Genomic DNA, 8,127 nt, shown 5'->3' with positions numbered 1-8,127 from the left:
CGATTGGACTTTATCCATTCCAGCGCTTAGAACATTGTATGTGCTCAACAAATGCCACAAGTAATAATAATGATGGTATTTGTTAAGCGCTTACTATGTGGAAAACACTGTTCTAAGCGCTGGGGCGGATACAAGGTGATCAGGTTGTCCCACGTGGGGCTCACAATCTTAATCCCCATTTTCCAGATGAGGGAACTGAGGCACAGAGAAGTTAAGTGACTTGCCCAAAGTCACACTGCTGACAATTGGCGTAGCCGGGATTTGAAACCGTGACCTCTGACTCCAAAGCCCATGCTCTTTCCACTGAGCAACGCTGCTTCTCTCTGAGCCACGCTACTCCGGTGATTCGAACATATTATTATTATTATGGTATTTACCGTCTAATAGAAAATGGGTATCCTCAAACTGGCTGTGTGTCATCAATCAATTGATCAATCAATGGTATTTATTAAACCTATCAATTAATCGTACTTATTACGATTATCCCAGCCAGAGCACTGTGCTAAGCACTAGGGAGAGTATAATATAACAGAGCTGGTTGACATGTTCCTTGTTCACAAGGAGTTTATAGTCTAGAAGGGGAAGCAGCCATTGATAAATCCAGCCATAAATCAATGGCATGTATTGAGGGCTGACCATGCACTGAGAACTGTACTAAGTACTTGGGAGAGTCAAATACGTGTCACCATGATCTTGCACAACAGAAGAAAGTAGGAATAGTAGTAAAAGTATTTACAAAGAGCTTACTGTGTGATGATTTGACACATTTGTAATGGCTAAAAACGGTCTTCTACACAGCTAGGACATCTTATCTCTGGGAAGGAAGTGGTCAACGGCACGGCGCTGACAGGATTCCTCCTGCTGGAATTCTCGGAGGTCCGGGAGCTGCAGCTAGTCCAGGCTGCGCTGTTCCTCCTGGTCTACCTGGCGGCCCTGATGGAGAATCTCCTCCTCGTCGCCACCACCGCCCTCGACCGGCGCCTCCACACCCCCATGTACTTCTTCCTCAGTAACCTGCCCGTCCTCGACCTCTGCTACATCTCCGTCACCGTCCCCAAATACATCCACAACTCCCTGACCGACCGCAGAGAAATCTCTGTCCCGGTTTGCATCTCTAAAGTCTTCTTAGTAATCACCCTTGCGGGTGTCGAAGTGGCCTTCCTCACGGCGAAGTCCTACGACCGTTACGCCGCCATCTGCCTGCCCCTGCTCTACGAGGTCATCATGAGCAGAGGGGCCTACGGGAAGATGGCTGCCGCCTCCTGGCTGGGTGGTACCGTGAGAGTCGCCACGCACGCGGCCGCCACCTTCTCTGTTGGCTTCGGCGGGTCCAACGTGATGCGCCACTTCTTCTGTGATGCTCCCCAAATGATGGAACTTTCATGCCCCAGTGGGAACCTCCAGGAGATTGGAGTCACGGTCTTCTCCGCCGTTCTGAACGTCTCATGTCTCGTCTCCATCGTCGTCTCGTATGTGCACACCTTGCGGACCGTGCTGAGGATGCCGGCCGCCGAGGACCGGGCCAAAGACCTCTCCACCTGTCTGCCCCACCTCACCGTGGTGATTCTATTCATCTCCACGGGAACTGTCGCCCACCTCGAGCCGCCCTCAGACTCCTCCTCCACGCTGGACCTGCTGTTGTCTGTGTTCTACACGGTGGTGCACCCCGCCATGAATCCCCTCATCTACAGCCTGAGGAACCGGGATGTGAAGGCCGCCCTGAGGAGGGTGCTGGGAGTGAGATGATGGCTCTGAGAAACAGGGACACAGGGATGGGTACCTTTGGGGGAAAAATCCTGTAGGAAACACATCACTTTCTTAATAATAATAATGTTCATATTTGTTAAGCGCTTACTATGCGCGAGGAACTGTTCTAAGCACTCGGGTAGATACAAGGTCATCAGGTTGTCCCACGTGGGTCTCACAGTCTTATTCCCCATTTTACAGATGAGGAAACTGAGGTCCAGAGAAGTGAAGTGACTTGCCTTAAGTCATACAAGTGACAAGTGGTGGAGCCGGGATTTAAACCCACGAGCTCTGACTGCCAAGCCCCGGATGTTTCCACTATGCCACGCTGCTTCTCCTCTCTTCTTCTAGGGAAGACTCAGGCAATCAATCACTCAATTAATCTACCAAATGTTTTTTAATGGTAGTTGTTGAGCATTTACTATGTGCCAGGCGCTGAACTAAGCGCCGGGGTAGATACAAACTCATCAGGTTGGACACAGTCCCTGTCCCACATGGTAATCACTCCCAGTTCGCTAGTGGAACCCTGAAACAAACTCCATTTAACGGTATCACTAGTATTTAGCGAGCACTTACTGCGCAGAGCACTGTACTAAGCACTTGGGACAATACAACCCTGTTGGTAGAAACGTTCCCTGCCCACATCCATTTTACAAACTATGTAAGCAGGAACCCCTGAACTAAACCACCCAGACCTGTAATTCTAGAGCAAAGCATACAAGCCTGAATAGCAGTGTAAAGAGTGGAAAGTGCGCAGGGCATGGTGTCAGTAGGCCCTGAGTTCTAATTCCGCCTCCACCGCTTGCCCGCTGTGTGACCTTGAGCAAGTCACTTCACTTCCTCGGGCCTCAGGTACCTCATCTGAAAAATGGGGATTAAGACTGTGAATCCAACGTGGGACAGGGGCTGCGTCCACCCCGACTAGTTTACATCAACCCCAGCCCTTAGTACAGTGTCTGGCCCATAGTAAGGACTTAGTAGCAACACCAAGAAGTAGGAGAAAGAATCAGAAGCAGTCAAGGGTGTGTCTGTAAACAGACTGGCCTTTGTCTCAGCAGAAACTAAAGTCATAAATGGAAATGAGAGACTGAACTCTTCGCATTGCACCCAGAATTCCACACATCCAGCACAGTTCTACCAATGCCAGGCGAAACAAGAACCAAGGAGGGAAAGCGAGCTTGCAGCCATAAGAATTGGGATAATAATAATGCTGATGGCATTTATTAAGCACTTACTATGTGCAAAGCACTGTTCTAAACGCTGATCTGGCGGGAGCAGTGGGGGGAACAATTCAGAGAGCTGGAGGTCCAGCAAAAAGATGCAGATGAATAATACTAATAATAATTTATGTATTTGTTAAGTGCTTACTATGTGCCAAGCACTGTTCTAAGCGCTGGGTAGATACAAGGTAATCAGGTTGTCCCACATGGGGCTCACAGTCTTAATCCCCATTTTCCAGATGAGGTAACCGAGGCAAAGAGAAGTGAACTGACTTGCCCAAAGTCACACAGCCTACAAGTGCTGGATTCGGGATTAGAACCCACGACCTCTGACTCCCAAGCCCGGGCTCTTTCCACTATGCCACGCTGCTTCTCTATGATGAAGGCCTTCCCAGACTAAGCCCCCCCCTTTTCTCAGCTCCCACCCATCCACATCACCTCAGCTCACTCCCTTTGCTCTTCCCCGCCACTCCACATCCCACAGCACTTATAATAATAATAATAATAATGGTATTTGTTAACCGCTTACTATGTGTGAAGCACTGTTCTAAGCCCTGGGGGGGATACAAGGGTGATTCGGTTGTCCCACGTGCGGCTCACTATCTTAATCCCCATTTTCCAGATGAGGGAACTGAGGAACAGAGAAGTTAAGCGACTTGCCCAAAGTCATACAGCAGACAAATCACGGAGCCAGGATTTGAACCCATGACCTCAGACTCCCAAGTCCGTTCTCTTTCCACTGAGCCACGCTGCTTCTCTGATTTATGCATATATGTATTATACGTGTACTTCTCTTTATTTCTATGGATGTCTGTATACTTGTTTTGATGTGTACGCATATATAATTTTGTTTATTTATATTGATGCCTGTTTACTTGTTTTGATGTCTGTCTTCCCCCTTCTAGACTGTAAGCCCTGTGTGGGCAGGGACTGTCTCTATTGCTGAATTGCACTTTCCAAACGCTTAGTACAGTGCTGTGCACACAGTAAGTGCTCAATAAATGCGATTGAATGAATGGATGAATGAAGGATGCAGATCAAGAATGAAGACGCTTGTCATGCTGTCCATGCTGTTATTCATTCATTCACTTGATCGTATATAATAATAATAATGGTATTTATTAAGTGCTTACTATGTGCCAAGCGCTGACCTAAGTGCTGGGGTAGATACAAAGTTATCAGGTTGTCCCACGTGCCAAGCACTGCTCTAAGCGCTGGGGAGGTTACAAGATGATCAGGTTGTCCCACGGGGGGCTCACAGTCTTCATCCCCATTTTACAGATGAGTTAACTGAGGCCCAGAGAAGTGAATTGACTTGCCCAAAGTCACACAGTTGACAAGTGGTGGAGCTGGGTTTTGCTTTGTTGGCTGTCTCCGCCCTTCTAGACTGTGACCCCATTGTTGGGTAGGGATTGTCTCCATCTGTGGCCGAATTGTACTTTCCAAGCTCTTGGTACAGTGCTCTGCACGCAGTAAGTGCTCAATAAATACGATTGAATGAATGAATGAGCGAACAAGCTAGAACTAATCCATCAGTGGTATTTATTGAGCCCTTACTGTGTAGAGAACACTGTAGTAAGTGCTTGGGAGAGTCCAGTAGAGCAGACGTGGTAGACATAATGGTCCCCAGAAAAAGTGGTAGGGAACAGAGGAGGATGAGAAGGGGGTACAGAGAGGGAACGTGCTAGAAAAATATACGGAAAATCGAGTTTCTCTCTATTTTTGTTAGAACCTGTTGGCATGCAAAATCCATATCCTAATTCTCCCTTTTCAGTGTTACATGACCAGAATTTCCTTCTAGGAATCTACCCTCAATCCCACCTGCTTCAGGGTCAGCTACTGACTCTTATCCTGGCTCAAGAGGAGGCGGAATGAAAACCCTTCCCCTTCTGAGCTGAGAAGAACCCTTGGAAGATTCTCCACTCCAGGGTAGGTATTCAAAGAGCTCCATGTTTCTTCGAGAGATCGAATTTCCTCCCCTTTTCTCGCCCCTCTCCACATTCTTCCACCTTTCTCTGGAACCGGGGTGTCCAAAGGGGGACCCAGGAAAGCCGTGTGGCTCAGTGGAAAGAGCCTGGGCTTGGGAGTCAGAGGTCATGGGCTCTAATCCTGGCTTCGCCACTTGTCAGCTGTGTGACCTTGGGCAAGTCACTTCACCTCTCTGGGGCTCAGTTAACTCATCGGGAAAATGGGGATTAAGACTGTGAGCCCCACGTGGGACTACCCGATTACCTTGTATCTACCCCAGCGCTTAGAACAGCGCTAGGCACATAGTAAGTACTTAACAAATACCATCATTATTATTATTATTGTCTTAGAATCGGAGCTCCTTGGGGGCCAAGGGCCCTATCTATGTCACTCCCAGACCTTAGTAGAGTGCTTTGCACATAGTAAGAGTGAAATGAATACCATTCCTACTACATCAGAACGTCACTGAATCTGCAAAGGGGGGACGATCAATGTTACTGCTGGATGACCTTGGGTAAGTCACTTAACTTCTCTGTGCCTCAGTTACTTCATCTATAAAACGGGGATGAAGACTGTGAGCCCCACGTGGGACAACCTGATTACCTTGTATCTACCCCAGCGCTTAGAACAGTGCTTGGCACATAATAAGTACTTAACAAATACCATTATTATTGTTGTTATTATTACTACTACTACTGACTTGCTTTTTCTCTGGTTCTCTTTCTCACTTGCTTTCTCCTGTTTTTCTCTCCCTTTCACTTCTTCATACGTTTTTCTCCTTTCCTCTCTTTTCCTCCTGCTGGCTCCCATTTTTTCTCTCGTCCTCTTGCTATTTTTCTCTCTATCAATCTCTCCCTCTCGTTTTTCTCTCCCTATCATTTTTTCTTGCACTTTTTTCTCCCTCTCCTCTCTTTACCCCACTCTCAATTTTTCATTCCATCTCCCTCTCTATTCCCTTGCTTTCTCTGTCTCTGGTTTTTCTCTCTCTTGCTTTCACGCTGTTTTCTCCTTCTCACTCTGTCCCGCTTTTTCTCTCCCTCTCACTCTTTCCCCCTTCCCTCACCTTTTCTCTCCCTTATGCTCTCTCTCACTCCCTCTTGCTTTTCTCCCCGCTCACTCTCTCTCGTACTTTTTCTCCCTTTCACTTGCTTTCCCTCACTCCCTCTCTCTTGCTTTTTCTCTCCTTTATACTTTTCCTTTCACACTCTTATTTTTCTTTTCCTCTCACTCTCACTCTTGCACCTTTTTCTCCCACTCCCTCGGTTTCCTCCGTCTTTCTTTTTCTCTCCCTTTCACTCTCCCTTGCTCTTTCGTTTTTTCTCCCCCCATGATATTTTTCCCTCTCTCTCTGTCTTGCCTTTTCTTGCCCTCACGCTCTTTCCCTCATTTTTTCCTCTTGGCTTTTCTCTCCCTTGGACTCTCTTTCCCTCACTCTCTCACTTTTTCTCTTCCTTTCTCTTTCCCTCACTCCCTCTCTCTCATTTTCCCCACCTTTTCCTCTTTCCCACTCCCTTTTTCCATCCATTTCTCTCCCTGCCTCCCTCACTCTTTTTTCTCTCCCCCACTCTTATTTTTTCTCTCCTCCTTCCTCTCTTCCCCTCTCCCTCTTTCTCTCATCCTCTCTCTTTCCCTGCCTCCTTCGCTTTTCCTACAAGGACGATGCCGAATGGCACTTCTGGGGAGGACTTTGCCTTGGTGGGTTTCTCTGCTCAGCCCCAGTTAGAGAAGATCCTCTTCGTGGTTGTCTTGTACCTGCTATCCCTGGTGGGCAATACCGCCATCATTTCGGTGACCTGCCTGGATCTGTGTCTCTATACGCCCATGTACTTATTCCTGTCTCACCTCTCCCTCGTGGACCTCTGCGTCACCACCAGCATCGACCCCCAGCTTCTGTGCAACCTCCGGGACCCCACCAAGACCATCACCGTGGTCGGTCGTGCCGTGTAGCCCTACGCCTCCCTGGCCCTGGGGTCGACGCAGTGTGTCCTTCTGGCTGTCATGGCCTTGGACTGTTACACCGCCATCTGCCCACCCCTTCACTACACTACCATCATGCACCCGCGGCTCTGCCGGGCCCTGGTGAGGTTAGCCTGGCTGAGCGGTGTGGGGGCCAGGCCACCGTAATCTTCCACCTGCCCCGCTGCGGGCACCGGCTACTTCCCCACTTCCTCTGTGAGATGCCCGCCCTGCTCAAACTGGCCTGTGTGGACGTCTGGGCCAATGAGATCCAGCTCTTCGTAGGCACTCTGGTCCTGATTCTCCTGCCCTTGAGCCTGATCACCGTCTCCTATGGGTCCATCGCCCGGGCCGTGCTGAGGATCAAGTCACGTCGGATCTGGAGGAAGGCCCTGGGTACCTGCGGGTCCCACCTCCTTGTGGTCACTCTCTTCTACGGGCCCATCACGGTGGTCTACATCTGGCCCAACAGTTCCTTCTCTGGGACTTTGGACAAGTTCCTGACCCTCTTCTACACCGTGGTCACCCCCACCCTCAACCCGCTCATCTACACCCTGAGGAACAAGGATGTGAAGGGACCGGTGAGGAGGATGCTGGGAACAGACCAGAGTTCAGAAAAGGGCTAGCATCTTGAATCAAATTTGTCTAGAGTTCTGGAGAAGGGCGGGAAAGGTAGCAGCTAAAACAGACAACTCTGTACGGAAGGAATACAGATATCTGGACAAATATCGGACAATGAGAATAATTGTGGTATCCGTTAAGCGCTTATCACGTGCCTAGCACTGAACCAAGCGCTGGGTTTAGGTACAAGATAGGTAGGTCCCACATGGGGCTCACAGTCTAAGTAAGAAGAACAGGTATCGAGGGAACTGAGGCGCGGAGAAGTTAAGTGAGTTGCCTAAGGTCACACTGCCCTTAAGTGGCAGAGTCAGGATGAGAACCCAGGTCCTCTAACTCCCAGGCCCATGTTCTCTCCACTAGGCCATGCTGCTTCTCTAAAATACCCCCGGGGGCACACATCCAAGGAATCCTAAGATTCGTATTCTGAATTACACTCAGAAACGTATGTATCCATTGATGAGACACTTTACGCTACAGGATTTGTGTTAATCAACTTTCCCACCTTCGCTGTGATGAATGCCTGCTTCCCTGTCTAGACTGCTGGCTCCTTGTGGGCAGGAAACGTGTCTGTTATATTGCATTCTCCCAAGTGCTTAGTACAGTGCTTTGCACATAG

General features: G+C 49.0%; 1 pseudogene; it reads left to right on the top strand.

Annotated features, from left to right (window-relative positions):
* Positions 1-6,593: 6,593 nt before the first annotated feature.
* Positions 6,594-7,516, top strand: LOC119922837 (annotated as a pseudogene).
* Positions 7,517-8,127: the final 611 nt, after the last annotated feature.

Source organism: Tachyglossus aculeatus, unplaced genomic scaffold, assembly GCF_015852505.1.
Source record: "Tachyglossus aculeatus isolate mTacAcu1 unplaced genomic scaffold, mTacAcu1.pri scaffold_126_arrow_ctg1, whole genome shotgun sequence".
Taxonomy (NCBI): Eukaryota; Metazoa; Chordata; class Mammalia; order Monotremata; family Tachyglossidae; genus Tachyglossus; species Tachyglossus aculeatus.
This window is presented reverse-complemented; position numbering and strand designations above follow the sequence as displayed.